Below are 10,368 nucleotides of genomic sequence, written 5' to 3'. Positions count from 1 at the left end.
AAAATAGGTTTGTTGTTGCTAAAAATATTGTTCAATCAAACTTTAGTTGTTCTTGGTTGTTCAATTTGTGTTCATGTTGATTTGTTGTTGAAATGTTGTTAAAATCATGTTCATGTGATATTGTTGTTATGATGTTCATCCGTGTTCATATTGTTGTTTGAACATTGTTAGAAATTGATCATATTGTCTATATTTTGGTTAACTTTGATTAATTGATGTGTTATAGCTGATGGGTAGTTTGGTAAATTTGTAATACGTTTAGGGGTAGTTTGGTAATTTCAGTAAGGTCGGAAGGGGTAGTTTAGGAATTGTACATTTTGTAATTGTTTATTTGAAGCATGGGGGACAAAATGAAATGGGGTGGGTTGTGATATAATTATTTAATATAAAAGGGGGACAAGATTTAATTTAAAGAGGAATCTTGCATTATTTTAAATGAAGCATGGGGGACAAAATATAATGGGGTGGTGTGATATATTTATTTAATGTAATGGGGATGAGTGAGAAGATAATGGGTTTGGTAGAGAAAGGGATTGATTTTAATTGAGTAAAGGGTGGGGATTATATATATAAAGGTCTGAAAAATCAGATGGGGGGAGACAGAGAAAAAAGAGAGATTAGAAAAAAAGAGCTGAACATTTATTCTGAAAAAAACATTGAAACTCTCAAGAAAAGAAAAACATACAGAAAAAATAAAAATAAAAAGTTGAAAATTAGAAGAGAAAGTAGTACACACCTGATAAATATTCTGGTATACAGGTGTAGAAATTAAGGGTTGAAGATTAACTAGACTTTCAAAAATCTGAAAATTTCCCTTGGTTTCTGTCCGTTATTTTCGGCATTCCTGGATTTTATTTTTGAATTTTTCAAAGCTGTCACTGGGATTTTCGTTGATTGGTTATTGCTGGTTATTGTTGCTGTTGCTGTGTTACGTATTACGTTGCTGACTTTCTTCTTCTTATATTGACAATATGAGGTACACAACTGTAATTTTGGCATTTTGTAAGCTGAAATGAAGAATGAGGTGTTAAACTTTTAATTTAGTTTAATTTAATTTTTGTATTGTATTTAGGTTATTCATGTATTATTATTCTGTAAATCACTGTCATTTGGCATAACTAGGCATATTATAGCGACATATTAAATAACGCCTTAACCAGATTATTAGGAAATATATTTAAGCCTGATTATTAATTAAAACTGCTTAATAAAAAAAATAGAAGAAATAACGTAAAAAATGGCGTTATTGAATCAGTTTGGCAAAAATTAACTAAGTTCCTTATTCATAAGGTTTTTCGTCAACGATAAGTTAATCGGAATCATGTAGTCAATTTCAGTTAAAACATGAATTAGTTTGCGAACAAGTATTAGGACATGATGTGAATTAAAACAAAGTTAGTTAAGGTTAAATTGTTTAAATTTTTTAGAAATATGGTTTAGTAATCAAGTTTTTTTTTTCTTTCTTTCAATTTTCAGTATTTATAAATAATTATTTTCAATAAGCTTAAGTCTTACTAACAATTTAAATTTTAATCAAACTATGGGATAATTAGTTTTTTTTTATTTTTTTTATTTTATTTTTTGATAATTCCATGTTGTATTTATGATTATAATTTTTATTACTTTCTGTTAATATTTGTTTTTCTCTTCTATTTAATATGTTATTTTCAAGAATGTAGATATTGATTTTATATTTATAGACAAACTTAGTAATAATAAAAAGGTAGTCATTAAAGGATATTCTTAAAATAAGGAAGGATTTCGCTAAAAATAAATAGATGTAAATAATACAAATTTACAGGATTCTCCAATCTCATTTATTTATTTAATTATTTAAAAAAAATTACTTAGAATTTGGGATGGATTGTTTAGTGAATTTCACTTCCTCCCCCAAAGATAATGACGCGCTAGACTCTTTAGGCGCGATTTAATTAATTTTACCTTCTTAAACTCGGATGCGCATTTCATGCGACCCAAATCTAAATCCTAAAACATTGAATAAAAATGTGTTCCGGATTGCGGGTGCATTTCATGTGACGTAATCCAAAGACATGTTTTAAACGATGTTCATAATTTTTTTTTTTAATAATATATAATAATTATAATAATAAAGTGGTAAAAAGTTAAGATTGGCACATCGGTTCACAATTGTATTAAAATCAGATAAATAAGTTAAATATGACAATTGAGCGACCGTGCTAGAACCACGGAACTCGGGAATGCCTAACACCTTCTCCCGGGTTAACAGAATTCCTTATCCGGATTTCTGGTACGCAGACTGTAATATGGAGTCATTCTTTTCCTCGATTCGGGATTAAAATTGGTGACTTGGGACACCCTAACTCCCAAGTGGCGACTCTGAAATAAATAAATAAATCCCGTTTCGATTGTCCTTTAATTGGAAAAAACTCCTACGCCCTTCGCGGGGTCGGAAAAAGGAGGTGTGACAGCTCTGGTGACTCTGCTGGGGACGAATAGGACCCAGAATCTCTGGTTCAGGGTTCAGAATTCGAGCTTGGAATAATTGTTGTATTTGGCTTCGTTTGATTTTGTTACATGATCTGTGCTTAATGTGCTAATTAACTGCTTTTACCGCTTTGATCTTATGTGAACTGTATATAAGCTGTGCCGAAACCCATCTCCTCTCTGAGTCTTCTAAATCATGAAGAAGGGTGCACTTCGTGTGACTTCTTTTCTGTATAGTGTCTAAATTCCCAATTTAGAACGAGGTTGGATAAGTTGCAAAGCCGGTGAAACTTCTGTATTCCCGGTACGCTGCCTCCCCCTCGGCTCGAGCTGTCCGCTCGGGTAAGCCAGGTCTAGAACAAACACCCAAGTTCTGAACCTAGAATAACTCAGCTTCATGCCGGATCCCTAATAGGAACGCTTATTTGCATCATGTGCATTTTGACTTAGGGACTCAACACAGGGGTTGAGTCCGTCTAGGGCTAGCAACCTGGGAAAAAAAAAAAAAAACCATCCTGATGCATCTTATTTGTTTTATGTGCATTTATTTGCTCGGTCTTGCATGTTGACCGGCTTCTGAGACTCGGGAGTGTAAAAAATAAAATAAAATAAAAATAGCAAGTGGAAAGTTAGATGATTAATTTAGAAAAATCAGTGTCCAAGTACTGTCGAAATGCTGTCGAAATTTTTTTTTTTAAAAAAAAACATATATATTTTTACTTTTAGAATTGTTTGTTTGCCTAGAAAGCAGAAAGTGTGTAGGAATAAGTCTTTTATTTTAATTTGCTTTATTTTCAAAAAAAAATGAAAAAGGAAAATAGTTTTTTTTTTGCTATAAAAGAAAAAGGAAAAAATTTGTTTGTTTTCAAAAATTAGTTAGTTTATAGCCTGAACTACGCGAGTCTGATTCTCACCGGATGTGAGATCAGAGGCAAACCTCTTTGGTTTCGGCTCACCGTATTAAAAAAAAAATCCAAAAATATTTAACATTACTCACTTCTTTAGAAAGTTTTTCTTTTAGACCTCAATTTTTTTAAAAAAAAAATAATAATAATATTTCCTTTTAAATCTCAAAATCCCAATTATTTGTTTAAAAGATATTCAAAAGAAAATTCAAAAATATTTTTTTTCTGTAGTATTTCTTTCATAAATTCAGAATATTAGTTCAAAAATATTTCCTTTCTCCTTAAAAGTTTTTTTCAAAAAAAAAAAAAAAAAAATTAAAATCCAAAAAATATTTCTTTAGAATATAGATAGTTTTTAAGTCAAATAAAGTTTTTCCTTCTTTAATCACTATAATAAATGTGCAGGATGAGCACAAGTCAAAATGAACCATTCTCAGTCTGTAGCGAGGTCCCTTTGCAACTCCACATGTGGTGGAATGATATGGGCAAAGATAGTATAAAGATAGTGGAAAGAGTTTTGGGAGGTTTTGTCGATCTGTTGAATATCAAGCCAAGGACAGATATCATCGAGGCTCTAATACCGTTCTGGGACCCAACCCGCAACGTGTTCCGTTTTGCTGACTTTGAACTTTCACCTACACTAGAGGAAGTCGCCGGATATGCGGGGTTGAATGGGAAACTAAGAGGGCAGTATTTACTTTCACCAAGACCAGTATCTCCGCACGCGTTCTTGGATTTGCTAAGCATTAGTCGGAAGGTGCAGAATGATGATTTGTCGAAGGGATGTTGTACTCTCCAATTCTTGTATCAACGGTACGGAATTCCTCAGGGTTTGGAAGAACCATACCTCAGATTAATTCACACTGGGAACAGAATCAAGTGGGAAGCAAGACGTACTTTGGCATTTATCACAGCATTTCTGGGAGTTGTGGTCTGTCCCCGCAAAGATAAAAAAATAGAGATAGGCCTTGTAGGGATGGCCGATGTTGCAATCAAAAGAACCGACAGTACTGTGGTTCCTTTGATTTTGTCCGAAATCTACCGAGCTTTAACTATATGCCGAGAAGGAGGCAAGTTCTTTCAGGGATGCAATCTGTTACTCCAGCTGTGGATGCAAGAACACCTCCATCACCGAGTGGGATACATGAACCACGGGTTGACTGAGAGAAACTGCATTAGCGGCTTTGAGAAACGAATGACAGGCGTCATATTTCCCGAAGGCGTCGAAGCATGGCTTGCACAATTGAGGTCAACAACAGCCGACCAAGTTGAATGGGCATTTGGGTGGTTGAATGATACTGAGGTAATATACATGGCGGCCGAGGAATGTCATGTTCTTTTGATGGGACTTCGTAGCATCCAGCCATATGCTCCTCATCGGGTACTGCGCCAACTAGGAAGATTTCAGGTAATTCCCACTGATCAGGATCTAAGCAAGCACGCCATTGAGTTGAGTCCAGGAGTCGTGTTCCCCGAAGGAAAAATTAGAAAGTTGTGGCACAAATGTAGATTCCTTGAACCCAAGACTATGGTTCGAGAGCTGGCTAAGGGTGAGGTAGACCCAAAATACGATGTTTGGCTCGGGAAAAGGTTCCAGATTTGTCAGAGGCCTGCCAAAAGAGCTCACGTCCAACAATTTACGGATGATTCGCAGGAACAGTGGGGCTGGTTAGTGAGAGAGGAAGGCTACCGGGTTGAAATCGGGAAGCTGAAATGACAAATTGAAAGACTTATGTTTGAAAACAACGTTCAAGTAGCCTCAGAGCAGGGTGAGAAGAACAAATTAGCCAAAGAAAATCAGGCACTGAAAGCCCGAATTCGCCAAGTCGGTAAGAGTGATAGCTACCGACAGAAACGTAGCTCTGATGAAAGGTTGATAGCGGAATTGAGAAATCAAGTCAGCCAAAGCCGAGAAGACTTGGAGAGATCCCAGGCTTGTATAACAAGAATGCGGGTCAGGTGGGCCACAGTTACAACATCACGGAGAGAGCACCTATGGCAAGTAAAAAGGGACTACGAAATGAGTGTTGCGACATTGAGAGAGATAAACTCCATTCTCAATAATCGGGTCCTCAAACAAGCCCAGGATGCTAGAACAGATAGAGAACGCTGCTATGAGTCGATAGCCCGGATGGAAGAACAAATGGAGAGGTTCCAAGAGCAGCTCATTGACAATACTCGAATATTGGGACTAAAGAATCAACGGATAGAACAGCTGTGCATAGAGAGGGATAGAATCAGGGGTAGGATCAATGATATAGGGCGCTATATCACCACGAAGTGCCTAACATGTGAAGAGATGCCTCGTGATATCCTTTTTGCCTCAGTCATGGGTTATGTCCATCAGATCATGGAGGAACTAAAAAGCTTGCAAAGAAGCCTGGCCCCCAAGCCCGCGGAAAGGCCGAATGATGCCTCGCGGGCACCAAAATTCAAAGCTTTAATGTATCCCTAGTTCAATCTTGCACTTGTTTGTTTTTCGAGTCTGTTGTCTACCCATATGTTTTTTTCAAAAAACATTCTCAAATATATATATATATATATATATATATATATATATATATATATATATATATATATATATATAAAGTCTGTATTTTTTTTGTTTTTTTGTGATGGCTTGTAATAGCATTATTTTGAGTAATAAAAAAAAATTTGGTCTTATGGCACGAACTACGCTTGGTCTGATTCGTGCGGGGTCACGATACGTAGGCAATCTCTATAGGATTCGACCGTAATTATAAAAAAAAAAAAAGAAGAATATATATTTGTCAGAGCAAAAATAAGCCGGGATGATGCATGCGGTCAGAGCAAAAGCATGTTAGAAATGATTAACTGCCTAGGAGCATTGCATCCCCCTAACGTGCAATTACAATATCTGTTAAGACTCTAACACTGACAAGTTTGTTGTTTTTCCAATCAATATCAGTTAGTTGTTAGAGCGTACTAGCACCGTACCATTATCAAACAAGATCAAAAGGTCCTATACCAGAAAGCATGACTGGGTCAGACAACAGCGTTGAGTCAGAAAAAACGGCCAATCAGATGCTGAAGGAAGCCCCGGAGAAAATGGAAAAAATGAGGCTAGAAATGAATGAAATGCAGATAGCCTTAGCTAGAGCCCAGAAGGGGCAAGAACTACCCGTTAATCCTACCCTCCAACCAGTACACACGCCGGAATACCCCTCTCCCGGTCCTTCAACAAGTTTCCCAAAGCCATCACTATTATCAGGGAAGAGAGGCTTATGATTCCCAAGCTCCACCACCCACTCAAAACCCTCCTCCACCAAATGTTCCCGTCTTTGTGGCACCTCCCCCAGCCCCATTGCACAGATCATCTAGTGAGCCACTGTTTCAGGCTCACGATACACAATATTACCCCCTGAACTCACATTCAAAGCACCCGAGCCACATACCTATTATCCCCACTTTGAGGTCCCGGCGGAGATTGAAAAGCCGGCTAAGAACCCAGAGCAGGACGAGGTGATGCGGAAATTTAAAAGCTTGGAGCAATCCTTCAGGAACATACACGGGTTAGGTAACCAGGTCAGTGTGGCTTACAAGGATCTATGCCCTTTCCCTGACGTTCAATTACCAGCAGGGTTCAAGATGCCCAAGTTCGATTTATACGAAGGGCATGGTGATCCTATGGCACATCTACGGGGTTTTTGTAGCAAAATGAGGGGAGCAGGGGGCAAAGATGAGCTATTAATAGCTTACTTTGGCCAGAGTTTGAGCGGGTCGGCATTAGAGTGGTATACAAGACAAGATCCGAGCAGGTGGTACACCTGGGATGACTTGGCACAGGCTTTCGCAGGACATTTCCAATACAACCTTGAGATAGTCCCAGATCGTCTCACATTGCTAAAGCTCGAGAAGAAACCCGGAGAGAGCTTCCGGGAATTTGGGTTCCGATGGAGAGAAGCCAGAGTTGATCCCCCAATGAGAGAAGGGGAAATGGTGGATTACTTCTTACAAACTCTCGAGCCAACTTACTTTGGTCACTTGGTGACGTCAGTTGGAAAATCATTTAATGAAGTGGTGAAAATGGGAGGTATGATAGAAGAGGGACTTAAGTCCAATAAGATCCTGAGTTATTCGGCAATTAAGGCAACAACTCAGGCCATTCAGAGCGGCACGGGAGGTGCGCTAGGGAAGAAAAGGAGAGAGGAAGTCACGACATTAGAGGCCGACAATTGGTCCAGATCTAGAGGTCCTTCCCCTCATTACCAACCCAGACCCCATCGTCTAAACTACCCACACATTCCAAATTACCCTCCACAACCCTACTACCAACCACAAGAACAACATTTCACCGTCCATCAAGCCCAGACATACACCCAACCTCCGGTTCGCCCACAATGGCGCGCGCCAGTTCCCCACAATACATACCCACCTCCACATAACACATACCCACCACCACAAAACACCTATCCACCACCAAGAGCCTACAGGAACCCTCTAGGGATGGGTTTTAGGGGAAATCCGGCCGCCAGAAATGAAAGATTGCAGAGGCAAAGAACTTTTACTGAGTTGGGGGAAACTTATATTGCCTTGTTCCACAAATTGAGGAAGTTGGATTTATTAAATCCTGTTGAGCCTAGATTACCAAATCCCTTACCCCAAAATATGGATCACTCGGTAAGATATGAATATTGTTCGGGAGCTCCCGAACATGATACCGAGAAATGTTGGAGGCTAAAACATGCAATACAAGATCTTATTGATACCAACAAGATCGAGGTACAGGCACCAGAGGCACCCAACATTAACCAGAACCCATTGCCAAAGCACCCTGAAGCCCACATGATCGAGCTTGTGCACGATGGAGGGGAGCCGAAGAAACCCTCACAGACAGTGATGATGATCCGTGCCACTCCAAAAGAAAAATCGATCAATGAGGAAGCAGGGGTACAGTTGAAGGGGGAAGATGTCAAGCCAGTGGTGATATTGGGGAAGAATCCATCTGCCGCTACAAGGAAACCAGAACCAGCCAAGTTGGTAATAACGGGAGCATCATCTGCACCCGTGGTTGTTGTGAAGGGGGTCTGCAGGGAACCGGTCATCATAAAACCAGTAGTCCAAACACCAGTGATTGATAGCAAGGCTGTGCCTTGGAAGTATGAGAAGGCAGTGGTGATGTACAAGGGACAACAAGTGGAGGAGAATAGTTGTGAGGCGCAGGGACTGACTCGATCAGGACGGTGTTTTGCTCCGGCGGAATTGAGAAGACCCAATCCAGCTGCAACAAAGAAACCTGTGTCAGAAGAAGAAGCTGAGGATTTCTTAAAGAAGATGAAAGTGCAGGATTACTCCGTGGTCGAACAGTTGAAGAAAACACCGGCCCAGATCTCACTGCTATCATTATTAATCCATTCGGATGAACATCGTCGGGCCCTGATGAAGATACTGAATGAAGCTCATGTGCCCAATGAGATTTCTGTAAATCACCTGGAAACGATTGCCAACAAAATTTTCGAGGTGAACAGGGTAACATTTTCAGATGATGATCTGCCAGTGGAGGGCACGGAGCATAATAAAGCTCTCTACCTAACTGTCAAATGTGAAGATTCGGCAGTTACTCGGGCATTGGTGGATAACGGCTCAAGTGCCAATATTTGTCCATTATCCACCCTGAACCAATTGAAGATCGACCACGGAAGAATCCACAAGAATAGCATTTGCGTCCGAGAATTTGACGGAAATGGAACAGCCACCGTGGGGGATATTGTACTTGAGTTGACCATCGGTCCAGTCCAGTTTACCATGAAATTCCAGGTATTAGATGCTACGGTATCTTATAACCTTCTGTTGGGACGACCGTGGATCCATGCAGCCAAAGCAGTGCCATCCACCTTGCATCAGATGGTCAAGTTCGAGTGGGATAGACAAGAGGTCGTGTTGCACGGCGAGGACACTGCGTGCACCGTAGGAGGTGCCATTGTACCCTTCATAGAGACCAATGATGACAAAGGTCCCTGGGTCTACCAGATTTTTGATGCAATGTCAGCAAACAAGATCCCCGAGGGTGAAATCATTCAGCATCCTAGGATAGCTTCCGCAACGGTTATGATTGTTTCAGAAATGCTGGGTAATGGGTTTATGCCAGGAAAAGGCTTGGGAGCTGAACTTCAGGGAATTGTTCAACCTGTTTCCTTGCCCAAGAATTTGGAGACCTTTGGGTTGAGGTTCAAACCGACTGCGGCAGATGTAAAACGAGCGCGGAAAATGAAGAAGAAAGTTTGGTTTCTTCCCAAACCTGTGCCACGTCTCTCAAGATCTTTTGTTAGAGCAAGCGCCAAGGGGTCACCGGTCCCGAAAGTTCTCGGGCCATTGATTGGGATTGACGGGGATCTGAATCAGAGCTTCGAAAGATTGTTCACTGATGTCAATATGGTAGAAGTCGGAGAGGGTTCCAGCGGAACAGACATACAGTTTATGGGGCCTGAGGCCAAAACCAACAATTGGACGGTTACTCCTCTTCCTACTCGGGGAGAGTCCTGGTAGTAGGCTTTGATTTTTGCTTTCTTATTTTTCGGATTATTCAGGGTGTAATCCAAATCTTATTTTGTCTTGTAAAAGTGTGAACCCTGTTACCCCGCATTTTAATAAAATTCTTTTCTTGTCTCATTTTAATTTTGTTTTATTCTTTTCTCTTTCTGAACAGTTCTCTTTTTACTGGTTCTAATGACATGGCATGCACGACGGATCTTCGACCTAGTCTAATAAATCAATTTGACTCTGAGTTAATGATACAAGAGATCGATTATGACGATGAGTCTGAATATGATGAGGATAAAGCCTTCGAAGAAATAAACCGAGAACTATGCCAATTTGAAGAGAAACCCAAGCCTAATCTGAATGACACCGAGGCTGTAAATCTAGGGGATGCGGATAATGTCCGAGAAACCAAAATCAGCATCCACATTGAGCCTGGTATCAGGGAAGAATTAGTCAAAGCACTCATTGAGTTTAAAGATGTTTTTGCATGGTCGTA

This window comes from Nicotiana tabacum, chromosome 18, assembly GCF_000715075.1.
Source record: "Nicotiana tabacum cultivar K326 chromosome 18, ASM71507v2, whole genome shotgun sequence".
In the NCBI taxonomy this organism is placed as follows: Eukaryota; Viridiplantae; Streptophyta; class Magnoliopsida; order Solanales; family Solanaceae; genus Nicotiana; species Nicotiana tabacum.
Note: the sequence above shows the minus strand (reverse complement) of the source record.